This window comes from Sarcophilus harrisii, chromosome 6, assembly GCF_902635505.1.
Source record: "Sarcophilus harrisii chromosome 6, mSarHar1.11, whole genome shotgun sequence".
Taxonomy (NCBI): Eukaryota; Metazoa; Chordata; class Mammalia; order Dasyuromorphia; family Dasyuridae; genus Sarcophilus; species Sarcophilus harrisii.
Window position 1 is genome coordinate 192,582,077 of NC_045431.1, and position 27,915 is coordinate 192,609,991.

The window sequence follows — 27,915 nt, forward strand, 5'->3', positions numbered from 1 at the left end:
CTTCCTCCTCCTTGCCTCCCCCTGCGAAAATGAGGTTACCGTCCCTGACCACTTCCCTCCTGGCCCCAGCTCGGCGGTATGTGGTCGGAGCCGGGCCCTGGGAGCGTCAGAGGAGAGGTGCCGGCCAAACTGCCGGGGATGCGGCTTGCTGGGACACCCCCCGTCTGTCAATAAGCGGGCTGCGGCAAACAGAACAGGGGGGGACTACGAGCAAGGGAGGCTGCCCCAGAAAGCACCGATTGATGTTTTTTCAGGGCCCGCGGGGCAGGACTTATCCATCACTTAGAACGTACTATTCAAGGGAACAAACATGAATCACGCTGTGTACGCTGGCGTGTGATGGGCTCTGAGCCCGCGGAGAATTTCCTTCTGTAACCCCCCCCCCCCCCCCCCCCCGTGCGGCGAGGCGGCCCGGGGCGGGCTTTCTGAGGGTCTCTGACACCGCGCCCAGAAAACCCGGCCGGGCGGCTGCTTGCGGAGCAGGTGCCGGTCCGCGTTAGCGGAGGAGCTTTCCTAGCTGGGCGTTCGTAAGCGCCAGGGAAGTCAGAGGTTGGGGAGAAGAGAAAGACGCTGTGGTCTTCGATTACTGCGATAGGAGTGTTTCTGTCTGGGGGCCGCTCCGCTTTGCGGGGGTCCCTCTGCAAAGCCCTAGCAGCCCCCCGATCTTTATGCAGACCCTTAAGCGCTTTACAAAGCGCTTTCGGATTGGGACCTTTTGAAGCGCTGTTTTATCCTCATTTGACGACTGCGGGACAGAGGCTCAGAGAGAGTCAGTGACTTGCCCCGGGACGCACGGCTGGAATGTGCCAGAGATGGGATTAGAACCAGATTTTTGTTTTTCCGACGCTTCAACTTGCGCCCGCGCCTAAACCCCTCCCATCAATGTCTGGGGCTTCGAGCGCCCCCCAGCGGCGGGGCCTGGGTTCTCCGGCGGTTCCCCCCAGGAACCTGGCGGGCGCCCCGGCCAACCAGCATCGGGCTCACAATGGGCCAATGAGGAGGCTCCTTACAGCTCCGGCGGCTGACGGAGCTTGGCGGCCCTGGCTGCGAGCGGCGCTGACTGACAGCCCAGAGCCCGGAGCAGGGAGCCTGAGTCGTGGCTGTGGCCGCCGCCGCCGCCGCCGCCGCCGCCTGCTTTTCTTTCTCTCCCTCAGATCCCCGGCCCCGGCCCCTTCCCCGGTCCCTTCCTGTCAGGGCCATGGCTGCGAGGCCGCTTCAGCGGGGCCGGGAGTCGCGGGAGGGGCGGCGGCACTGAGTGGCGGCCGGGCGGGCGGAGGGGAGGGAAGCCGCCCCCGGGAGCCCCGCCGAACCCCGCCGCCTCCCTCCGGGCCGGACCGGAGCAGAAGCGGGAGCACGAGCGCAAGTGGCCGCCCCGCCGCCCGACCCGGTGAGTCTGCTCGCAGCGCGCGGCGCCCCTTCTCCCCTAGCCTGAACGGCCCGGTGCGCCGAGGGTCGCCGGGGGCGGGAGGGGGGCAGCGGCCCAGGTGCGCGCGGGCCCGTCCGGGGGCGTGGCCTCGCTTCGGAGCCCACCCCCGGGGTGTCTGGGTCTCGGGGGCCGCATTGTGGCTTGGCCTCCTCACCCTCTTCTCTCGGGGGTGGGTGGAAGGAAGGCCTGCTCTGAGTCCCCCTAAAAGGGGGGCTCTCGCTGGAGGCTTAGCCTCGGGACCCCTCCTCCTCCCTCTCGTGGCTCTAGGGTGGGGGTCCCCCACGCGGGGAGGGGGGCAGGACTTCCTCTCCCCCGAAGACCCCAGCTGGGCGAGGGCGCGGGGCAGGGAGGCTCACCCCGGACCCCGGGGACGTTTCCTCTGAGCCCCCCCACCCCCCGCGGATTGGAGCTCATCTGATGGATTGTGTGTGATCACATCGGAGTCTGGGCGGGGGCTGCAGCAGCTGGATCCCTGAGGAAGTGGGAAGAGACGCCCTTTTTCCATCCTCCCAGCCCCCCCCCCACGCCCACGCCGTCCCCCCGCGAATCCCGTGGGTGCGCCCGCCAAGCCTGTGTGCGGGAGGCGCTCCCGGAGCCCTCTGGCCCCGAAACCGGGCCGCGCCTCCCAGGCCGCGCCGGCTTCCCCGAGAAAGGCAACGGTGCCGTGCCCGGGCCCTTTTGGCAGCGCTTCTCTTCCCCGAGATGGGAGTGAGCTTGTGCCGGGGGAAATGATCCGTCATCATCCGAAGCCGGAATGGGAGGGAGCCTCTGCCGCTTGCGGGCAGCGCCAGGCGGGCGAGCTGGGCCGAGAGATCGGCGGGGGGCTACAGGGCCCCGAGCCCACCCCGGAGAAAGCCGTTCTCACTCCGGCCGGGGCCCGACCATTTTGTGTCCGCTCTGAGTCCTGTGCTCGCAAGCCCAGAGGACGGATTCCTGGGCTCCTGCCAGGGGGGGAGATCTGGTGCCTCCCTTGGAAGTTTGTCTCAGGCAGGGTCGCTTCTGATTGAGTGTTCGCTCTGTAAGGTGACACTAGGCTCCTAGCTGAAAGGAAAAGAAAGAAAGCAAATTGGAGGGAAAAAAAAAGTGGTTTTTAGTTAGATTAGAACTTTGTATGTTCTACTTGAAATTCTCCCTGTCTTGCTCCATGTGAAATCCTTCTAGTTTTTTTTTTTTTTTTTTTTTTACTAAACTGTCCGGTTATTCTTAAACCAGAACCAGAGAACCAAACTCTTTCAAATAGGAGTTCAGTGATCGGGAGAAACCCACTCTAGTGGGGTGGAGACTGGTAGTAAAAGAACAAAACACTCGAGAATATAGTAACTTAATTTTCATTTGTCTCTAAATAAAGTAAATATCTCGGGGTGGAGGTTGATCTCTCCACTTTGGAGATTCTGAACTCAAAATTTACATTTAGAAGGAACCATAGAGGTCCTAATCTTCTGATTGATATAATAGACATTCCATATATAAGACCATCCTTTGGCCATTGTTCATTAAACTTCTCCAATTACTTAACCATTTATTGGTCACTTTGGTTGGGAAATTCCTGTGATTACCCGAAATTACAACCTGTAACATCTACATTTTAATCCTTGTTCTGCAGCGTAATCACACACTTTTTTTTTAAAAAAATCAGAACTTTGTCATACACGTTGAGGTGATATATTTAGTATGTTCCTATTTGTGTGTGTGTGTATAGATATAGATTAAACTGCACTGAGTTATTTTCAACCTTTTTTTTTTCCTGAGGCAATTGGGGTTAAGTGACTTGCCTTCGGTCCCACAGCAAGGAAGTGTTAAGTGTCTGAGGGCACATTTGAACTCAGATCTTCTTGACTTTAGGTCTGGTGCTCTATCCACTGCCATCTAGCTGCCCTATTTTCAACTTTCTCTAAAGCACTTTGTCAACTTCAAAATGCCACATAAATGCCAATTCTTTGTAGTGTTAGCAGTATGTCCTTTTGAATATCCTGGCCTTCCAGTTTATCAATATCTTCAATTTCTTTAGCATACCTTCACTATCTCTCAGCCAAAGAGTTGGTCATACATTAGATTTCATCTTTGTCCATGTTTTAACATCCAGAATCTTGAAATACTTCTATCTGATGATAACCTTTCATCCTTTAATTTCTTTTTCTCACTTCTGTACCTATTCTTTGACTTCACCATGGCCTTTACAAAGGTCCTTTGTTCTCTGAGTCTTATCACTCAAGTTCTGACTTTACTTCCTTTATGGCTTTAATTCTATTAATCAATTTTTTTTATTATTTCTTCTAACTGTATAATTATAACTTCTAATCTGGAATTCTTGATCTCTTTTCTTAACCCCATCCAAATGTCCAGTTTTCAACCTTTAATCACCTTCCTTTTAACTTTCTGCATTCCCCAATATACTTGCTCCCTGATGGTGTGGATTGCAAATTCATATTACCTAATCCAAACCCCTTCTTCATTTGATCCCTTAGCAAAATTCAGCAGAATATTACCTTATCTCTTAAGGTACTGAGAAAAATCATGGTTATCAGTGCCTTCTCTATATCCTATACCTCAAATACCTTCCTCACCCATTCTTTCTTTTCTCTAGACTCCATTCCTCTGATGAAGATGTGGGTCTTCTTGCCAAGGTCTAACTCCTCACCTGGTTTTTGTTTTTTTTTTTAATCTCTTCTCTCTAGCAGCTTGCCTCACTATTCATTCTTTTTCATCTTTATTTGCTCCTATCATCATCATTGGCTTTTGACTCTTTTCCCTTTCATTGTTCTGGAGCAACTGGAAGGAAAGTTATCTGCTATCATTCAGTGCTTCTACTTCCCCACTATCCATTTATTTCAACTCCTTGCAGTTAGCATCTATTAAATTCCTACCATATGAAAGGCATTGGTGATAAAAAGACAAAATTGAAAGTTCCTGTTATTAAGGAATTTTTCTTTTATTTTCAACTTAGCTTTTGATATTGTTGTCAGTTTACTAAGAACTTTTCTTTCCAGAATTATCAAAGATTTCTTAAATATTAGAAGATGACCTTGCCTTTTTTTTTTTTTTTTTAATTTTCATTCCCCTTAATTTTTTACTACTTATGGCACTATGGAACCATCTTCTCCTGGATATCTTGATTTCCCTTGACTTCTTTGGCTTGGCTCTGTTTTTGTTTAAATTTTCTTAAAAAGCTTTTTATTTTTTAAAACATATGCATGGACATTTCTTTAACATTAGCCCTTGCAAAATCTTGTGTCCCAATTTTCCCTCCCTTAGATGGCAAGTAGTCCAATATGTGTTAAACATGGTAGAAATATATGTTAAATCCAATATATGCATATATATTTATACAATTATTGTGCTGCACAAGAAAAACAAACCAGTAAAACAAACAAACAAAAAAAAGAAGCAGACTAAAATGCAAGCAAGCAACAACGAAAAGAGTGAAAATGCTGTGTTGTGAACCACATTCAGTTCCCATAGTCCTCTCTCTGGGTGTAGATGGCTTTCTTCATCACTGAACAATTGGAACTGGTTTGAATCATCTCATTGTTGAAGAGAGCCACATCCTTCAGAATTAATCATTGTGTAGTCTTGTTGTGGCCATGTATAATGATCTCCTGGTTCTGCTCATTTCACTTGGCATCAGTTTATGTAAATCTCTCCAGGCCTCTCTGAAATCATCCTGCTGGTTGTTTCTTTTTTTCTTTTTCTTTTTTTATTATAGCTTTTTATTTACAAATATATGCATAGGTAACTTTGCAGCATTGACAGTTGCAAATCCTTTGTGCCAACTTTTTCCCTCCTTCCCCCCCCCCCACCCTTTCCCTCAGATGGCAAGTTGATCAATACATGTTAAATATGTTAAAGTATAAGTTAAATAAAATATATGTATGCATGTCCAAACAGTTATTTTGCTGTACAAAAAGAATTGGACTTTAAAATAGTGTACAAGTAGCCTGTGATGGAAATCAAAAATGCAGGCGGACAAAAATATAGGGATTAGGAATTCTATGTAGTGGTTCATAGCCATCTCCCAGAATTCTTTCCCCTATGTAGTAGTTCATAGTCATCTCCCACAGTTCTTTCCCTGGGTGTAGCTGGTTCAGTTCGTTACTGCTGTATTGGAACTGATTTGGTTCATCTCATTGTTGAAGAGAGCCACGTCCATCAGAATTGATCATCGTATAGTATTGCTGTTGAAGTAAATAATGATCTTCTGGTCCTGCTAATTTCATTCACTCAGCACTTCTGGTCATTTCTTACAGAACAATAATATTCCATAACATTCATATACCATAATTTAATCAGCCATTCTCCAATTGATGGGCATCCATTCGGTTTCTAGTTTCTGGCCACTATAAGAAAGGTTGCTACAAATATTTTTATACACATGGGTCCCTTTCCCTCTTTTAAGATCTCTTTGGGATATAAGCCCAGTAGAAACACTGCTGGATCAAAGGGTATGCACAGTTTGATAACTTTTTGAGCATAGTTCTAAATTGCTCTTCAGAATGGTTGGATCCATTCACAGTTCCACCAATAATGTATTTTCCCACATCCTCTCCAATATTCATCATTATTTTTTCCTGTCATCTTAATAGCTCTGTCTTGATTCTTCTACTTATATGACCATTCCTCGGATTCTTGTTGCAGCCTAATCTACCATCCATATTGTAAACATATGTATTATCCAAGATTTGGTTCTAGATTTTCTTTTCTTTTTGTATAATTTCTTTAGTGATTCTCAAATATCAGATTAAATCTGAATTTTTCTCTTGAATATCAGTTTTGCATGGTTATCTGGATGTTTCATCAGTTTTTCCTAAAATAAATCTCATTATCTTCCATTATTAATCCTTCTAACTTTCTTATTATTCTTATTATTGAGGACACTACACTCCTCCCAGTCATTCAAGATCCTACCCTTGGTGTCATTTTTGACTTCTTTATTTTTCATGCAGTTTTAATCAGTTGCCAAGTTCTGTTGATCCTATCTTCATGGCATTGAATCTCCTCTTGGCCACAACACAGTATAGACCTACATTATCTCTCTAGGACTACTGTGACATCCTAATTATGATTTTTACTTCCAAGCTTTTTCTCTTCAGCTACAAAGCTGCTAAAGTAATCTTCCTAACGTTCTTATCCGAACCTATCATTCCAACATGCCCCAAAACTTTTGGTGTGACTCCCTGTTGCTTCTAAATTAGAATGCAAACTTCTTAATTTAGTTTTTAAGGCTTTCTACCGTGTGACTTTTACCTACCTTTTCAAACTTATTTCATATCACTTTACATCATTCACTTTATATTTCAGTCAAACCAGTCTATTCTTCAAACTTTCTCTTTTTTCTCTTGCTGGTCCTTTGTGCCTACAATTCATGCTTCATTCACACCTTCATTATCTTGCCAAGTCATATATACTACCAACTTTTGCTCTGAGCTTTGCCTTATCCTAACCCCCCTTAATATTCTCTTGTCCTCAAACTGCATTGAATTTGTTTGAATTTGTGTTTTAATCCTTTTATATAATAATATAGATTATTTTTTAGTTTGTATCCTATATTTTATATTTAGTACACACTTAATGACTGTTTGAATTGAATTGTCAGTGCTAAGTAGAGTAAGTCTAAATTCTTTTTCTATAGATAGGGTCCGAATTTTTGATTTCATTAGTAGGTTTATGCCTTTTCTGTCATTGATACAAACCTCCTTAAAACTGGAGGGTAAGTAGTTGCCCATTTTTATATATTCCCTTGCAGCTAAGAATGATTTTTACGTGTTTATTTTATTTTAAAGTGTAAAGACTTTTCTGAGCTCTGTGGGCTTCTACAAAAATACTGTAGGTTTACATGACCTTTGAGTCTTAAATCTTGATTTTCTAATCCCTAGGCTAGAACATTGATATGTTAGGTGACTTGTTCAGGATCACATAGCCAGTATATGTCAGAGGAGAGACTTGAACCTAAGTTCCTGGATAAAGAGTAGATCTTTATTCACTGACATGCTTCTTCTCTTCCACATGGTATCTCTTTAGATATATAAAAGCAGCTCTGATGTCTCTATAGCATCCTTTCTCCAGACCAAACAGTTTCTTTAATCTTCACTTATAACATGGTTTCTACATCCTTTAAAATTCTGGTTGACTTTTCTTTGGACATACTGTTGTTTGTTAATGTTCATCTTAAAATGTGATGACCAGAATCAGATTCTGTATTTCAGATGTGATCTACCCAAGGTGGACTAAATTGGAATTATTGTTTTTCTTGATATGGGAAGTTTAGTTCTATTAACACAGCTTCAGGTACCATTAGCTGTTCTTAATAAATGCTTGTTGACATCTCACTATTGATTCATGAATGAGTTAAATGTCAACAAAAATGTCTTTTAAAAATGAGTGTAAGCCGTGTCTCCACCATTCTGTATTCAGAATTGATTTTTAAAACCTGAGGCTAGGATTTTATACATATTTGTATTACATTTTATCTTGTTAGATTGAATTCACTGTTCTATCTTGGTTTAAGTTGACTCAGTTTATCTCCTGGTTTTTACCTTTGGGTATCTCTCTTTTTTTTCTTAATATACTCTCTTCCTTTGGTCCCTATGACTTCAATAATCTCCACATAGATGATTTCCAACTCTATATCTTTAATCCTTGATCTAACATTACTGGATATGCCATAAAAAATCTCAAACTAAAAAAAAATTCTCAAACTTAGCATGTCCAAAAATAGAACTCATAATAATTATCCAAACAGAATATGGTGACTGATTTTAAAGGGAAGACGGAAAAGTCAAAGATAATTTTAATGCTGTAAATCTGAGTTCTTGCAAGCTCCAGGGTTTCTTAAATGTGTCTATTTTAGAATGCTTTCCCCTTTTTCTGCAGAGAACCACCATTGTTGGAGTCACCCAGACTTTTAACTTTACAGTTACTTTTGATTCTCCTTTCTTACCTTCCATAATTATTTGCCAAGTTTTAACCCTTCCTACCTCAACAATATCTCATATACATATATATCTATATATCTATCTATAGTTATATCTGAATTTATCTGTCTCTTTCCTTCTATTCTGTCACATGACTTGGTAGTCATCCTAGTTCAGGTATTCATCATCTGTACTATTACATTACTCTTTAATTAATCTAACTGCTTGCTTTCAGTCTCTCCCTTTTCCAATCCATGGTTGACACAGCTGCCAAATAATCTTTTTAAAGCACATGTCTGACCATGGTACTTCTCTGCTCAAGAATTATCAATGATTCCCTATTGCCTCTAAGATAAAATATATAACCCTCAGTTTAGCATTTAAAGAGCTTTATTACTGGTTTCTAGGCTGTTTCTAGACATATCATAATTAATCTTCTTCTTGGACTCTGTTTCTGGCAAACTGAACAACACAAATTATTTTCTAAATATGGCACTGTCAACACCATGCTTTAGCACAGACTGACTTCTGGACCTGTAATGTGGTCTGAGACTAAGCTCAGGTGCCTTTCTACCCAGTCCTTCTCTGACCTTTGCTCTCTATTATATCTTGTTAGCTTGCATTTTCTTGTCTGTTCTATGTGTTGTGTGCTCTAGAGATCACAAATTCCTTGAGGATAGGGGCTTTTTTTTTTTTTTTTTTTGGTATTTGTATGGGTGGCCCCAGTGCTAGTCCATCAAGTATGCCCCTAGTGCTAGTCCCAGTGCCTTGTCCATAGGAAGCACTTTTGTTTGTTGAATTGAATTCCAGCTTATTGAGAATTTTTTTGTTTTTGTTTTTGAGTCTGACATGGTAGGTCATCCCTTCAGGATATGGATTCGTCTATTAATCCCACTCTTTGGTTAACAATTTCATCAGTTACAAGTTTACTGCATTATTTAGCTCGTATTTTCACATTTCATTCACAATGATGTCATGACAGATTTTGTGTGATTCACTAAAATCCAGGTTTTTCAAATTCATGAGTGTAATAACTGTCTAAAAAGAAACGATAGATCTGGTATAAAATGTTGTTAGTGAAGTCATTGATTATCACTTCTTTAAGTCATTCTCATAAAGTCCATTATAAACTTGTTCTAGATTTCTGCTGTGTTAACATTAAATCCATTGGTTTGAGGTTTCTACTTTTTAGAAAAGCAGAATATTGTTCATCATGCTCTGTTATAACATTTCCTGGTCTACTGATAGTCCTTGTCAGGTGACCATGAGCAATTCATTAATAGCATTTATTCTTAAAAATTTTTTTGTACTTGTCTAGAGTAATACGTACTTGAATTAGGCCCTTTTGGGGGGTTCGGAGGGATTCATTCAGCTTGGGCTTCAATTTCCTTTTTACCATGTATGTTTGTGTTTGAGGAATACTCCTTGGTAGTATTTGAGAATCGTATCATCTTTTACCATTATACCATCTGTCTTGCACAGTGGTTAGGTCATTCTGTGTTCTTGCCCTAAACATAACTAAAATTCTATTTGCTTTCCTAATCATTTTCCTCAATCCTTAGTTTACTCTAGACTTAAAGCCTTTTTGACAATATTCTTATAGGCTCATAACCCTCTTTATTCTTCCTGGATTATGTGTCCTTGATTGCACATTTTATAAATATCCTTTTAAAATATGAGTGCATGGGAGAGCTCTCTCTGCAGCTACATTGCCATCACTCTCTCTTTCTTACTCATTATTATTCAGTTTTATTGCAAAAATTTAGCATTTTATCCTTTGTATCTTTAGTTTTGCTTTGATAACTTCAAGCCATGAATCAGTAATTTCTCTGATTTTTTTAAATTTTCCTATGCTTTTCTAACGTAAAGGGTATCCATCTGAGCTAATCAATAATAATTATATCTCTAACTCACATTTCTATACCTCTATGTAGTTTACAAAATGGTTTCCTCCCAGAACACTTTATGAGATAGAAGGTACAAGTACTATAATATTAGCATTATTTTGCAGATGGAGAATCAGGCTCAGAGATACTGAATGATTTGCCTTCAGCAGATCAGAGATGAGACTTGAATCCAGTATTCCCAAATCCAGTATTCACGCCCCTTTTTCTAATATTTGTTGATCAGGGGATACACTATTTTTCTAAATCTCTCTCACCCATAATGAATAGTTAGAAGCCTTTGTCTCCTTGTCTGAACTTCCTGATAGGATCCTAGGATTTGGGGCGGAAGGGCCTTTAGAGATCATCTGGTCCAACTACCTTATTCTACACATGAGTAAACTGAGATCCATAGGAGTTAAATAATTTGCTCAAGGTCACACATATAGTCTCTAATAGATCCAAACATTTGAACTGAAGTTTTTAGACTTTGTCTACTGCTGTTTCCATTTTATCACACTCCTCTTTAACAGTAATGAAAGCTTGAGTTTTTCAGGAATTCTCTTCATTGATTATTTAATGATAAAATCTCAGGATGAAAGTTCTGTGTAGCCTAAACAAGGTTTGAAACTTAATCTTTCTCTTTTACTGTCCCCTGAGGCTTAGTGCCTTCATTGTAATTCAATAATTCAATTCAGTAAGTTAGACATCATGCTAGATGCTTTGGATTGAGAAAATGAAGCTAGTTCCTGTCCTAAAGGAGCTTACATATGTGATTTGACTTATCACAAAATAAAATCCTTATCTGCCATGGAAAGCAAATTTGCAAATAGGAACATTAAAGTTATATTAAAGAGTCTCCCTCATTGCTCCCATTATTCTCCTTACTGTTCCCCACACCAGACCTAAAGTTTTGGGAATGGAGGAGTAAAGATACAAAAAAAAGTAAAGGCCAACATTTTTTGTCTGCCTTTTGTCTACTCCCCACTATGCCTCCATTTATTTTATTCCTATCCAAGCTTCTCACCCAAGCCAAGAGGGCTGTAGTGCTCCCCTCCTCTGTCTTCTCCTATCCTACCTGCAAACTAAACCTCACACTAAGTGTAATGAGAGGAAAAGAGCAGTTCAGCAAAGCTTAATTAGTCAGTAAGCCTTTATTTTTTTTCCTGACCTTAACAAACACCAACTAAAATGAACATTTCCTTATAGTCAAAAAACTAGAAAGAATTGCATTTGAAAGAGTGAATCTCTATTATGTACAGCTTGCCTTTTTAAAAAATATATGGTAAATTCATCATGTAACTTTTAAAGCTGTCTTATTTGTCTGTGATTCCTTCTGGCCTTCCTTCTGTTCTCTTTTGTGTGTTAAATTGATTCAATGATGCTCTTTTCTTTATTTCCTTATTTTTTTGGTGAGGGAGATCCTATTCTTAGTGCATTCTTTCACTCTCCTCACTTCCCCCCCTCCCTTTTTATTCCCCTTTCTCTCTCTCAGTTCTATCTCCCCTCCCCACATAGTGAAAGCTTCATAACAAATATGCATAGCCAAGCAAAACAAATTCCCACATTGGCATCCAAAAATGTATTTTATTCCAGCAAGTCTTTTTAAAATACCTATTATTATGTACCGGGCATTGTACTAGACAATAGGGACAAAAGTAAGATAGTTTTTATAGTTCCCTTATATTTTGTGGGGAGGAAGACTATATATAAAAAAATACATCAAAGGTGATTTTTTTGGTGAGCACACTAGATATTAGGAAAGGCTTCATGAAAAAGATGTCACAAGCTGAGTCTTTTTTTTTTTTTTTTGGTTATTTTTTTATATTTTATTTTAAAAATATTTTATAAATTTAACAATTTTTTATTATTATTAATGCTTTTTATTTTCAAAATATATGCATGGGTAATTTTTCAACATTGATCCTTGAATAGCCAGCCTTGTGTTCTAAATTTTTCCTTCTTTTTCCCCCACCCTTCCCCTAGATGGCAAATAATCCAATATATGTTATATATGTTAAATCCAATATATGTAAACATATTTGTACAATTATCTTGATGTACAAGAAAGTTCAGATCAAAAAGGAAAGAAAATGAATAAGAAAACAAAATGTAAAGGAACAACAAAAAGAGAATATTAAGTTATGATCCACACTAAGTTCCTGCAGTCCTCTCTCTGTGTGATAGCTCTCTTCATTACAAGATCACTGAAACTGGCCTCAATCATCTCATTGTTGGAAAGAGTCACATTCCCCAGGACTGATGGTTGTTGAATATGGTTGTTGCCATGTACAATGATTTCCTGGTTCAGTTCATGTAAGTCTCTCCAGGCCTCTGTAAAATTATTTTGCTGATCATTTCTTATAGATATTTCATTTATATTCGTATACTATAACTTATTTAGCCATTCTCCAAATGATGGACATCTACTTGGTTTCCATTTTCTTGTCACTGTGAGAAGGGCTGCTACAAACATTTTTTCACATGTGGGTCCTTTTCCTTCCTTGAAGATCTCATTGGTACACAGACCCAGTAGAAACACTGCTGGATTGAAGGATATGCAGTCATGAGCTGAGTCTTAAAGCAAACTCAGGATTCCAGGTGGTAAAATTGAATTCGGGCATCACGGGCATGGGGAGCAATCAGTGCAAAGGCATGGAAATAGGAAATAGAATGCTATGTGTGAGGAATCAGTTTGGCTGGCCCATAGGGAGAGGGAAAAGGAGTAATAAGGCTGGAAAAGTAAATTAGTGCCAAGTTGGATTTCAAATATCATACAGAAGAGTTTATATTTGCTTCTAGGATAAGGATTATGTGTGTGTGTGTGTGTATCTTTTTATTTTAAAAATACATACATAGATAGCTTTCAACATTCCCTTGCAAAACTTTGTGTTCCAAAATTTTTTTTCTCCTTTCTTTCCTCCACCCCTTCCCCTTGATGGCAAGTTTTACAATATATGGCAAGATACAATATATATTAAACATGTGCAATTCTTCAAATAATTTCCCCAATTATTATGATGCACAAGGAATAAAAGATCAAAAAGGGGAAAAAATGAGAAAGAAAACAAAATGCAAGCAAACAACAACAGAAAAGTGAAAATACTGTATTGTGATCCACATTCAGTCCCTACATTCCTTTTTCTAGGTGCACATGGCTCTCTTTATCACATGGCCTGAATCACCTCGCTGTTGAAAAGAGCCATGTCCATAAGAACTGATCATCTTGTTGTTGATGTGCACAATGTTCCCTTGGTTCTTCTCACTTCATTAAGCATTAGTTCATGTGAGTCTTTCCAGGCCTTTCTGAAATCATCCTGCTGATCGTTTCTTATAGAACAGTAATGTTCCATAACGTTAATGTATTATAACTTGTTCAGCCATTCTCCAACTGATGGGTATCCATGCAGTTTCCAGGGCTGCTATAAACATTTTTGCACTTGTGGGTGCTTTTCTCTTTTTTATGATCTCTTTGGGATACCAGTCCAGTAAAGGCTAGGGTAAGGATTCTTAACTAAGGTCTACAGACAATATCATAGGTTCATAGATAAATATCAGGGTATCTCTGAACCCAGGGGGAAAATTACATCTTTATTTTCACTAACTCCTAAAAATTGACATTTTCTTGAATTGTGAATATGGGCAACAAATAATATTCTTAGAAAGAGTCCATAGATTTCACCACATTACCAAAGGGCACAATGATACAAAAAAGGCTAAGAATCCCTCTCCTTGAAATTATAAAGTCTGAGGGTTTGGTGAGTAGGGAACTAACATAGTCAAATCCATGCTTTAGGAAAATCTCTTTGGCAGATGTGGTGGATTGATTGGTGGGACAGTTAAATGGTCATTGGTTACTTTGCAGAGGGCAATTTCAGTTTGTTCAGAAGCCATATTTTACAGGATTAAGAAATAATGAGAAGAGATGGAAGTATTAGCAATAAGAATTGAAAACTTTTTCTAGGAGTTTGTGCAAGAAAAGAGAGAGAATGAATCCCCAAGGGGATTATAGGGTCCAGTAATGATTTTTTTAAGGATGGAGGAGACTTAGGCTTGTTTGCAGATTGTAGGAAATTAATTTTTAAAAAGAAAGATTGAAAATTTGAAAGGGATTGAATATTTGAGGAAATATCAGCTAGAGCAGATGGAAGGGGATAGGATTAACAATCTCTGTAGTAAGATTAACTTTGCTGAGGAGAGGGACTGCCTCAACATACTGGCTGGAATAAAGGAGGAGAAAATGAGGGATAATGAATGCCAGGGGATTGTGTGGTGTATAAAAGGGGGAAAAGAAGGCCTCTGTTTCCTCAGTAAATTAGGAGGGTGAGGTTTTTATCTGAGAGAGTGAGTTGGAGAATAGATGCTGGAATGAATGACTGATAGATTTAGAAGCAGAAGGAATTTGGGGTACTATCTAGTCCAGTGTGCTCATTTGTATATGAGGAACCTGGGGCCCAAAGAGGTAAAGTATCTTGTTCATGTTTTCATGGGTAGCAATGGTAGAGCTAGGATTCACAGCTAACTTTGATGAGGGCAAGGGTACCAAAGAAGAAGTTAGGCAGGAATGGGTGAGGTTTCCTTGTTCTCCAAGGAATTTTGCTAAACTCAAAGACTATGGTAAAAAGCTTTTATTGTTAAAGAGAACACCAAGAGATACTTCCTTGGTGGGCACATCATTCTCAAGAGAGAAGTGATCTGCAAAGAGACATTTTCTGAAAATCCATTTTATTTATGCGTCTGAGAATTAACATCCTGTCAGACTTTCTCCAAGTGCTTATGCAGGACCATTTGGGTTTGTATATCAAAGGAGACATTTTCTGAAAACTCATTTTATGCATGAGTCTAAGAGAATCCTGTCCCCAGAGAATGCAAGACTATTTGGGTTTGTATATACATTTTGTTGGTGATTTTACATAACTACAGGGCTGTCTCTGGTCAAACAGTTTTACTCTCTCATCAACTTCACTGACTTAAATCCTGTGCTTTTTCCACTGTGCCACATTTGTTGCTTTGGCGGTTTGGAGCAGTCATTGTGAGTAAAATGAGAGAAAATCAATTAAACCAATTAGAGGGCTACAAAATTTTCCTGTAGAGAAAGCCCATTCGAGATTAGATAACAAAAATTTATAGTGGACCTAGTCCATCCTGTTGTGTGTCTTCATCTTGCTCTGTTAAGCAGCTTTTGAATACGAGCGGAGGAAGCAGGTGTTTGGGATTTGGCCAGGCTTGGGCAGGGATAGGAGAAAGGATTCAAGGGTAATGTAGAGTTGAACTGGTTAAACTAAAGCGTCAAAGTTGCCAATGGAGAAAGGGGAGGTCAGAGCAAGAGTGATTATCTGAAAAAGTACTGAGGAGTCAAAGAAGTAGAGTCCACAAGAGAAAAAAATGGCTTTATAGGAGGCTATGACCGAAAGGAATTTCAGAATTGTTGATGGTGGAAATAGAACACTTGTGAGTGCTGGCAAGAAATGGGGTGTGGCTATCTCTTTGTGTAACAGGTTGTAGAGGAGGAGGTCATAGGAGTTGAATAAGATTGAGTAACTGGGAAGTTCAGGTATTTATAGGAACATAAACATGTTATAATGTCTCATAAAGTAAGAATAGTAAGTTTGGAAAGGAAAGTGAGCTAGGTATGAACCCTTGAGAAAAGAGAAAAATGACCTGGGACTTAATAGATAATAGCCATCAGCATCTGAATTGTTCAATATATTGGTTAGGAAGAACTTCAAAGGAAGAAAGGTTATTGAGTGATGGCAGTAGAGTGAAAAGCTAGGAATGGTAATGGGGTGTGAAAAGTATTCTAAGTGCTCCAAGACTTAGAATTTAATAATCACTTAACCTATGTTTGCCTCAGTTTCCACACAAAAGGAAGCTGAAAAATGTTGGGAGGAACCATCTGAAGGTAACCATTGTGAGATGACATAATGTTTTATGGAGTGTAAACTAAGCAGAGCTTCTGATGGAACATGGAGAATTACTTGGACAATTCTTAGTTCTCGGTAAAGGTAAGCATTGGGAAGAATTTATTGTTCTGTTCTCTGTATCTCTAAACTGAGAGCAGATAGCTGAGGGAGCTGAAAGAGTGTTTATAGTGTTTTTAAATTTTACTAACATATTTTGTTATATTCTTTTATTTCTTTTTACAGTTTTAATTTTTCAATTAACAAGCCTTTATTTTCTTTTATTCTCAACCCTCCCCCCCATATACACACAATTGAACAGAAAAAGAAAATCCCTGTAATAAATTCCTATAATTTAGCACATAAGCTCCTAGTTTATACATGTCCAAAGATGTGTGTCTCTTTTCTATAATTTGAACCCACCATTTTTCTATTAAGGGGAAAGTAGCATAACTAATAATCAGACTTCTAGAATCAGTGCTGGTCATTGCATTGATCAGAGTTCCTAAGTCTTTCAGAGTTATTTATCTTTACAGTATTGTTATGTATAAATTGTTCTCCTGATTTTGCTCATTTCACACTCTTTCCATTTATAAAAGTTTTCCAGATTTCTCTGACACCTCTTCCCCACTCCTTCATCATCCTCCCCCAAATCTTCTTACAGCATGATACTATTTTTTTTAGTCATTCCCCAGTTTATGGCCATCCCATCAGTTTTCAGGTCTTGCCATAACAAAAAGAACTGCTATAATTATTCTTGTACACATAATTCCTTTTTCTCTTCCTTTGAGCTCTTTGGAGATATTGGAAATTCTCAGCTCAGTGACTTTTGGAGATTTGTTTCAAATTACTTTCTAAAATGGTGGTACTAACACATAACAACAATGTATTAATATTTGTCTTTTCTTGCAGCTCCTCTTGTATTTGTTATGTGTAAGGTAGAACCTCAGTTACTTTAATTTACATTTCTCATAATTATTAGTGAATCAGATAATTTTTTCATATGGATTTTGATAACTTGGATGCCTTTCTTTGAGAACTGACCTATTAATATTCTTTGGTCGTTTATCAGTTGGGGAACGGCCCATATTTTTGGATCAATTATATCAATGTATATATTGGATTACTTGGCATCTAGGGGAGGGAGTGAGGGGAAGGGAGGAAATTGGAATATAATGTTTTGCAAGGGTTAATGTTGAAAAATTATCCATGCATATGTTTTGAAGACAAAAAGCTTTAATAAAAATATTGAGAATACAATACCAATCCCCCCAAAACATATCAATGTATCTTCCAAATGAGACCTTTACCAGAGAAACTTGCTGCAAAAGTTTTTCCAGTTAACAATTTCTCTCTTAATTTTTGCTGCATTTATTTTGTTTGTGTAGTACACTTCCATCCCCCCCTCCCCTTTCTGCTTCTCTAGGAAGTTATGCTTTATAACAAAAAATTATAAAGAAGAAAAATTCAGCAAAACGAATCAGTTTATCAGCTGAATTTGACTATCATGGTTCTACATTTGTAGCCCATCAGCCTTTGCAAAGGAGGGAGGGAGACACATTTTCTCTTTTCTTTGGAGCTATGCATAATTATTATAATTACCAGTGTTCAATTTCATTTTTCTGTTCCTTCCATTTACATTGTAGGCATTGTCTATATTTCTTTCCTGGTTCTGCTTTCTTGGCATCAGTTTTATATCATCTACTTCAATGTGTTTTTTATTTTCACCATTCTCTACAGTGAATGCCATTACGTTCATGGCCAACAGTTTATTTGGCTATTCTCCAATTGAAGGGCATATATTTTGTCTCCAGTTCTTTGCTATTATAAAAAGTGTTGCCTTGAATATTTTAGTATGTATGGAATTTTGAGGGGCATATTCTTAGTAGTCAGCCTAGTAGGGATCTTTGTGTCAAAGGATATGGACATGTTAATTACATTCTTTTTAAATTCCAAATTGTTTTTCAGAATGTTTGAAGTAATTCACAGGTCTACCAACCATATATTAATATAGTCACTAGGTTCTTGTATACAAGTTCTCAATAAATGAGAGAGGTTATGTAATTTTTTTTCTTGTAATGCATTGATAATACTTTGTATTTATCTAGTAACATTCATTAAACTGTCTCAAAATCAATTAGTAAACATTGTTGCAATCATTTCCAGCCAACTGCAGAGGAAAACTAGACAGATGAAGTAACTTCTTTGAGGACTGAATAATACATTTTAGAAAAAACCACATTTTTTAAAGTAACATTTTATTATCCAAGTAATCATCAATAAATACCTTCACATTGAAAAACTGATGGGATACTTTGATAGCATCTGATGATTGCCCTTATTACTTGGATAGCAAAAAAAAAAAAAAAAAATTGAAAACACTAAAACTGGATATATAATTCAGATGAAAAGCTATAAACAATCTAATAACAAACGTATACATAAAAACAAAACCAGTTTTGTGTTATTTCCATGTATCAGTTTAGCTAAAATTATATAGATTACAATCTGTGGCTTAAGTAGAGCAAATTGGTGAGTTAGAAATGTAATTGTGGCAATTTATTGTGATAAGAAATTATTTCAAGTACATAAGAAGGGGAAACCTAATGAAAAATAGCTAAAGAAGTTGCATGGTAAACATTACTATTAGGAGAATCGAACAGTTAATGGAAAAATGCCCCATTTTGACAGTGGTGAGTTTAATGAATGAGTAGACAGCATTGTGAGGTGGAGAGTGTAGTGAATTTATTGGCTACATGCCTTTGAGCAAGTCAGTTTGTTTACCTCTTGGAAGCACAGGTCGTTATCTATAAAACAGACATAACATATTTTCTCATAGTTATTAACATTTATTCAAGAATGATTTGTTAAGTACATACTATGTGTAAAAATCAACATAGTAATTTAACATTTGTAAATTGCTTTACATGTTATGTCACTGGGACCTCAAAATAATTCTGTGAAATAGGTGATATTATAATCCTTGTTTTACAGATTAGGAAACTGAGACAGAGACCAGATTAAGTGACTTGTTTAGGACCATTCAGCTAGTACTTATTCTGGGACAGGATTTAAATACAGGTCTTTCTGATTCCAAATCCATTACTCTTGTCTTTCAAGATACAGTTTTTGCCATCATGATGCTTACAATCTAGTAGAGTAGGTGAAGTGTTGCTAAAATCATATACTATCAGTTAACTTTCAAATGTTAACTGATAAAGGAATGGACAAAATAACAAATACATATATAGGTGCAGCTAGATTGTGCAACGGATAGAGCTGGGGTTAGGGGGACCTGAATTATAATCTGGCCTCAGATTTCCTAGCTGTGTGACCCTGGGCAAGTCATTTAACCCCAATTGCCTCACAAACAAACAAACAAAAACATATATAAAAACTTCATAATTAAGAGAATATATGCCAACTTTGTTGTCAAAAACATCTTTCTCAGAACCAATTTAAGGGCATGGAAATTGGTCTTAGAATATGAATTCTTTCATATCCTTATAGGACACAGTACAGTCAAGCTGTGACTACTCTGGTAGTAGTACCTTTTTCTTTTTGAATGCAGAGATGGAATTAGATTGGCGGGGCATGATTGGGAGTGAATGTGGGATTGGGAAAGAGGGTAGAAATATTGATTAGAAACCTGATGCAAGAGTCTAGTTAATCAGTAAAGTGGACCTGTACTAGGGTCGTTAAGAATGGGAATGGCGAAGAGCTTGCGGATATAAAAGATAAAGTGAGTTAATAGAACTCAGGGACTGATTAAATGTGACTGGTGTGAAGGAGAACACATTCCAGGATATGAGTTTAAGAGAATGGTGGTGACATTAATGCAAATAATAAGGAAGTTGGGAAGAAAGGGGTTGAGGTGATGAGTTTTTTTTTTTTTTTTTTTGATCATGTAGACATTTTTGGAAGAAAAGTAATGAATTCTGTTTTAGTCAGGTGGAGATTAAGGAGTCAATAGGACATTCAATTGGAAATGTCCAGTAGGCAGGTAGGAATTCCAGTTTAGAGCTCAGAAGAATTGGATTTGGAGATACACATCTGGGATCATCTGCATAGAGATTGTGAATGAACTCATCAAAGTGAAAATAAAGAGAGAAAAGAAGAGAGAATGGAGCACAGATCTTTGGGGACTCTTCCTTTATGTTAAAAGTTTGAAAGAAGTGGAGCCAGTGAACATAACCTAGTTAAAGCAGCCCATTATGGATGAAATGCTGAGAGATCTTAGAGATCATATAGCATGGACGCCTCCTGTTACACATCTGTGCAGTGAGGCTTAGTGACTTGATAAGTTGGAGGCTTAAATACAGATCTCTTACTCATAGGACAGTATTCTTTTTACTTGCTTCAGCTTAAAAAGATAACGATATTGAGTGACTGGACTTGGAATCAGGATGATCTAGGTTGAGATCTTGTCTCTAACATAATAAATATATAAATAATAACAATAACAAATAATAATAATAAACCAATATATAAATAATAACAATAATAAACCATGAGCAAATCATTTAAGCTCTCATTGATAATCTGTTCCACTGATAAAATCATAAGTCCTTATTGGGGGGTGGTGGGGAGAAGAGAGAGAGAGAGAGAAGAAAAAGGGAAGAGAGTAGAATAGAGGGGACTTAGAGGGAGGAAGAGAGGAGGGAGAAGAGGAAAAAAGGGTGAGAAGAGAAAGAATAATAATGTCACCTTGCATTTACATTATCCAGTAGAATTTGACTTCTTTGAGGGCAGTGACTGTCTAATTTTTTGTCTGTTTTCCTATCCTTGGGAGAGTACCTGGTACCTAGTAGGCACTTAGTATGTACTTGGTTGAATTGAGTTAAATTACTCAGTTTCAAATTTTTAAGTCTTTAAGTCTTTTAAGTCTCATGTTATGCTAAGAATGAACCTGAGTACCACATCATATTGTTTCCTTTAATATTTAACACTTAACTTTTAAACTTTATTGTGTAGTTATTGGTGGAAAGTTTTACCTTAGGTGAAAATCTGATTATTTATGATCATTTAGAGGGTACTCTCAAGAATAGACAAAGTATAAGAAATCTGATGTTTTCTCTCCTTTTTCTTTGATTAAATATGGAATTCAATACCTTAAGTAGGAGAATAGTTAATAGCATTGGGCAGATAGATATAGGTATGTTTCTACCTTTTTGGGGCCCACTTGATATTCTTAAAATGGGTTTCAGTAGGAACATGGATAAAAAAAGTAGAAACATTGTAGTTTGACTTGTGTACTATGAAGTAGTTGGAAAAGAATTTAGAAATTCACTTTTGCTTTGGAAAGGCTTTTATCCACACTTGAACAATTTTTCCACGTGTAGCATGATATATCTTTCCAACTTCTGCTTTTTTTGTGGGGGGGGGGGCAAGAATTTGCTAGGAGGTTTTCTAATAATCAAAATTTCTTAAAATGAAATTTGATAGGTTTTATTTGATTAAATGTGGTATCGTAAGCCCCAAAATAATAGTGTGGAAAACGTACTTATTAAATGAAAATTTGAAGAACTCTACCTTTTTTTGAAATGTTTACTATGTTAATAGAGACTTTAATAAATCCTTCTTGCTTGTTTGTAATAGTATATGTTTGAATTTGATCGTACTAATTTACCCCACCATTAATCACTGAAATAAAAGGAAAAGAGAGTTAGTGATGAAAGGTTAATATGACCTTTAATACTTCCTTGTTTTTGTTTGAAAGTTATCATGTAATTATATAAGGTAAGCAATTGTATTTGTACCATAGGTGAATATGTGAACAAAAAGCCCTGCTTGTACTATTGGTCAATCAGCAAAACATTTATTAAATACTTATTCTGTGTGAAGGTAGGCATTGGGAATACAAATACAAAAATAATACAGGCATACTACTTGTACTTTTATAAATGGCCAATGGCAATAACTATTCATGTAGGGTCAAAAAGATCCTGTTAGAAGTGTTTTATGGTAGTAGTTATTATTTTCTTTTAAGGTTTTGTATAAATCAAATTTTAAAAAATCTATGCATATGACAAGGGAGTTAAGTATTTTAAAGTATTGAATAGGGAAGAAAAGTTTGTAATGTAAACTAAAATGAACTTGTTTTGTGAAATAAGACAACTTATTTTTGTTTTTTTCCAGTGTTTTAAGTCAAATAGTTGTTAGGATTGGTTGTTTGGCATTTTATTTTTAAAGAGACATAATGAAGATAGGGGATATAAAAAGGGTGAACTGAATAACTGATATAAAATTAAAAAAACATTATTATAACAGCTCCATTATTATCACTGATTCTCTGTAGATTGTTTTTTGTTACCTGCATCTTAAAAAAATTCTTTCACAATCTAATTAACCTTAAATACTATAGTTATAAGGAGAAGGCTTCACCTTATTTGGTATATGTCTCCCGATATATTTCACTACATGTAGACTTGAATTGTTACTAGGCAACAGACATAGTTTTTGAATAGAACTAGTTTAGAAACTTATAATTCCCTGAAATTCATTAAATTTTTAAAAAAATTGTTTTATTTTTTCCTGGTTATACATGTATATTAACTTTTAAAAATATACATTTCTTTATGAATCATGTTGGGAGAAAAAAATCAGAACAAAAGGGAAAAACCATGAGAGAAGGGGGGAAAAAATGAACATAGTCTGTGTTGATTTACATTCAATCTCTACAGTTCTTTTTCTGGATGCAGATGGTTTTTTCTATCCAAAGTTTATTGGGATTGCCTTGGATCACTGAACCATTAAGAAGAAACAACTCTTTCATAGCTAGCTGATCATCAAACAAACTTGCTGTTACTGTGCACAATGTATTCCTGATATAATTGCTTGTTTAACTCAATATCAATTTGTATAAATTTTTCCAGGCCTTTCTATAATTATCTAGATCATTTTTTATAGAACAATAATGTTCCTTTACTTTCATATACCATACTTTATTCATCTATTCCCCAGTTGATGGACATCTACTCATTTTCCAATTCTTTGCCACCACAAAAAGAGCTGCTACAAACATTTTTGCACATATGAGTCTTTTCCCCTCCTTTATGATTTTCTTGGGATACAGACCCAGTAGTGACACTGCTGGGTCAAAGGGTGTGCACTCACTGTGGTATTCATATTATTATGGATATTATATGGCTGATCTAAAGTTGATATTTTCTGTTTGACAACAGAAAAATGGAAAAAATTTTCACAAAAAACATCTTAAACTTTTCTTTATTTTTTTATTAAAGCTTTATTTTTCAAAATATATGCATGGACAATTCTTCAACATTAGCCCATGCAAAACCCTGAGTTCCAATTTTCCCTCCTTTCCCCCATACTCTCCCCTAAATGGCAAGTAGTCTAATATATGTTAAACATGGTAGAAATATATGTTAAATATAATATGTGTATACATATTTATACAATTATTGTGCTGTACCAGAAAAAAAGAGAAAATAAAATGCAAGCAAGCAAGAAGAAAAGTGAAAATGCTTTATTGTGAACCACACTCAGTTCTCACTGTCCTCTCTCTGGGTATAGATGGCTCTCTTCATCACTGAACAATTGGAACTGGTTTGAATCATCTCATTGTTGAAGAGAGCTACATCCATCAGAATTGATTGTCGTATAGTCTTGTGGTCATGTATAATGATCTCCTGGTTCTGCTCATTTCACTTAGCATCAATTCATGTAGGTCTCTCCAGGTCTCTCTGAAATCATCCTGTTGGTCATTTCATACAGAACAATAATATTCCATAATATTCACATACCATAATTTACTCAGCCATTCTCTAATTGATGGGCATCCATTCAGTTTCCAGTTTCTTGCAATTACAAAAAGGGCTGCTACAAACATTTTTGCACATGTGGCTCCCTTTCCCTCCTTTAAGATCTCTTTGGGCTAGAATCCCAGTAGAAACACTGCTGGATCTCAAAGGGTATGTACAGTTGGATAACTTTTTGAGCATAGTTCTAAATTGCTCTCCAGAATGGTTGGATCCGTTCACACTTCCACCAACAATGTATTAGTGTCCCAGTTTTCCCATATCCCTTCCAACATTCATCATTATCTTTTTTTTTAACTTAATATAATCAAAATTATTTATTTGGTGATCAATAATGATCTCCAGTTCTTCTTTGGTTACAAATTTCTTCCTCCTGCACATCATATGTCCTATATTCTTCTAATCTTAAACTTTTCTTGATTGAAATAACAAACCATTGTACTTGGACCCTAACATCAGTGAATCCAGAGGAAGTTGAGATAGAATTAAAGATATAGAAAATAGGAAAAGTAGCTTAATCTGACTGAATATATGTATAGGAAATCTGGGCTAGGAGTGATATAATTGTGAAGGCATTGATGGACTGATCTGTAAGATGTCTAAAGGGAAAGGGAGATACCAAAGTTGTGAAAAATTGTTAATTATTAATACTTTAAAAAGTAGCAATATAAATAACTACTGAACCTTATGCCTACTTGCCCAGTCAAAATTATTGTTGGTCATCTGTATACAAACTGAAAGGTCAGTAAGGGTATTAGTAAAGAAAAAGGAAACTTTCACAAGTGTTATTTAGTAATGTACCACATCTTTACCATGTTATAATTAAACATGCTCTTTCACAATGAGTTCTCTTATCTATACATCAATATCATTCAAGATTCCTTGGAATATATAGCAACAGAAATAACATGTTCATTGATTCTGATAATAAATATCGTGTGAGACATAAAAAAGGGAGATTCAATCTTGAATTCCCAACTGTTGGAGTAGACCTAGTGTAGAGTCCAGGTCAAAGAGGAATTCTCTGGGGTTATTGAGGTCCTCCAGATGCTCTAGTTTACTGATGAAGTATTGATAGTATCGAGTTTTGTAATATTACGGAAGCTCCAGGAAGTGATCTGTAAAGACTCAAAGGAATTTATTTGGCCTGTATATTCACACAGGAAAGACCAAATGGATAAAGACTGTCTATTACCCAGATTTCAACATGTGTTTGGTTGTGTATCTTATAGAATTGTCTAACACAATGTGTATCTGGAACAGACTATTTAGTGGGACAGGGGGCTGGGTTCAAAATTGAACTGGAAGGAAAGTGTCCTCTGGTTGTTTCTTTTTTCTTTAATTGTTTTTTAACATTTGTTTTGTTGATTGTCTAAACTTAAGAAAGAAAAAATATTAATGATGCAAATTAAACTAATGTGTCTTACATTTTCAGAGAGCTGTAAAATATTTACCTGCATTCCACTACATTTATGGGACATATAGTTTGAGATGTACAATACACCATTAGAAATAAAAAAAAAAAAAGAGAGATACAGATGGAATGAGATATTCAAGAAGAAGGGAGCATCACTTCTAGTTGGATGCTTAGGAAAGAATGTTAACATGTGCAAATAAGAGATGATAAGACTATATCAGGGAACAATGAGATACAGTTTGGTTGCTATGTAAAGAGTATGAAGGAAATATTATCTGATAAGGCTAGAAAGGCAAATTGGAATAATATTATAATGCAAATAACTGTGATAAAAATAGATAATGTGAAGGTAAAATTAGTAAAACTGATTGCCTATGGGAGTAAGGAAGAAGGAAGAAACAAGGATAATTCTATTGTTTTGGATCTAGGTAATTGGGGCATTCAGCATGGTTCAGTGAAAAGAGAAATGGTTCTGGGACCAAATCTGTGATGAAATCCTGCCTCCTACATTTGCTATTTGTATAACTTTGGGAAATCACCAAACATTCCTGGACTAAAGTTTCTTCATTTGTAAAAACAGGAGTGATGAAGCGGATAGCTTTTGAGATCTCATTTGGTTTTAGATGGAAGATTAATGAGGAAGTTTGAAGGAAAAAGTCTTAGGGAGGAAGAGAAATGAATTCTGTTTTGTACATGTTGAATTTGAGATGCTGGACTAGGGTAGGGGTGTTTTGGGCCAGAGGGTCATTGGTGATGTACGACTAGAATTCAAGAGAAAATTTAGGGTTGGATATATAAATTTGGGAGTTATCTGTGCATGAAGATAATTGAACCTATAGGAACAGAAGATATTACTAAATGAGAGAATATAGAGAGATGAGATAAGGCTCAGAACAGAGGCTTTAGGAGATTTATTCATTTAGATCTGAGAATTAGATGGTAAGTTGGCAAAGCAAAAAATTAGTTTTACAAGTATAATAGGGGAGAAACAGCAATTCATCTGAAAAAAAAAGATTTAGGGATTTTTAATGAACTGCAATATATGTCAACTATGTATTATGACAATCAAAAAAGCTTAATGTGTTCTTAGGTTTCCTTAGGAAAATATATAGAACATAGAATTGCTAGAGATGTCAGAACTTCTGTTTCCTTCATAGGTCATTCTGCTTGACCAGTGGAGTTGGAGGATTTAAAGGAGGCTTTGGTGGAAATTGTGGAGATAGCTTCCTAATTGCAGAATCTGAAAGACTACTTGGCTTCTTAAAGGATATACACTCTCTGGGTGCATCTGATATAAAACGCAGAACTTACATCATGGAGTAGCATAAGAAGAATGAGCCTGACAAGAAGCAAGATTATTCTCAATATGAACAAAATTTCAGCAACCTGCAATTATAGGTTATGGATGCCAATTTGCCAATGTTAAGATAGTACTACATTTTGACAATAAGTAGATATAATATATACTTCACTGTCAAGTTTGAAAATGAACTATCAATAAAGAGGTGTATACTGAAGTGGAGGTGAAAGATATCAGATGTTTGGCAGTTGTCATGTCTCATTGGGAATGGAGTTGGAGGGCCTGAGGGAAGGACCTTATAAAGAAGCACTACAAAGAAAAAATGGGCTACTAATGGGCTACTAAACTACTAATGGAAGTGTTCCACATACAAATTAGAATTATTAATGTATTAATTTTTAAAATCTTTTTTCTCAGTAACATGCTTAATCTCTCACTGTATGTATCAAATTAATGTGTGAATTAATGAGAGTTAAAATAGCTGCCTCCTTAATGTTCCTTGTCATTTTGACTCTCCTGATTAGTTGCACACGCACACACACATACTATACAGCAGATATAGTATAAGTGAGGTGAATGATAGCCTTTCTGCATACCGGTTTGGGTTTTGACATGAGATTGGCAACCGATGATATCTGGCAACATTCAGCTATTTCCCTTCTGATTTGCTTTCCTTGAAAATGGAAAATACTGCTGGCTCTTAAACTTGGGGGCTCTGTTTGGGTTTCAAAGTAAATTTGTTGCACTTTACTTTGCTTAGCAAAGTTCTTAAAATATGAGGAGATTTAAATGTTATTGGATTCTTTTTAAACCTTATTTTTATTGATGGCTCTGGTTTTCATAGCACCTTCATTTGCATATATGTATATATCCCTGACCTGGTGAAATATCCTTTGGTTAAAAAAAAAAAAGCAGTTTAGCAAAATAAACCAGCTAATCAAATCTGACAATATACACAGTATTTCACCGCCATATTCTTCTTCCTTTAAAAGAGAGAAGAAAGGTGTGTTTTCTCATCTTTTCCCTAATGTTCAAGCTTGATCATTTGACATATTATCCTGTTTTGTTTTTATCATTCTTTCCATTTACATTGTTGTAGATGTTGTGTATGTTGTCTTACTGGTTCTGCTTCTTTCACTCTCCGGGAATTCTTCCCATTTATTTATTTTTTCTTGGTCTTGACCTGTAATTTCAACAGAATGTAAGAGTAAGGAAACCTTACTCTTTTAAATGCAGATCATAGTTGTGTTTTACTCTGAAGCTAAATGACTTGTCCAAGATCACACAACCCCATATGTTT

At 37.2% G+C, this 27,915-nt stretch overlaps 1 protein-coding gene across 2 annotated transcripts in view; it reads left to right on the forward strand.

Annotated features, from left to right (window-relative positions):
- The first annotated feature begins 1,011 nt into the window (after window positions 1-1,011).
- Window positions 1,012-27,915, forward strand: part of PTPRA (protein tyrosine phosphatase receptor type A) — a 194,249-nt gene continuing 167,345 nt past the window's right edge. For both annotated transcript variants that reach the window (XM_031941764.1, XM_031941765.1), the window contains exon 1: window positions 1,012-1,387. The gene's annotated coding sequence lies outside the window, so the exon portion shown is untranslated. The remainder of the gene's footprint in view (window positions 1,388-27,915) is intronic.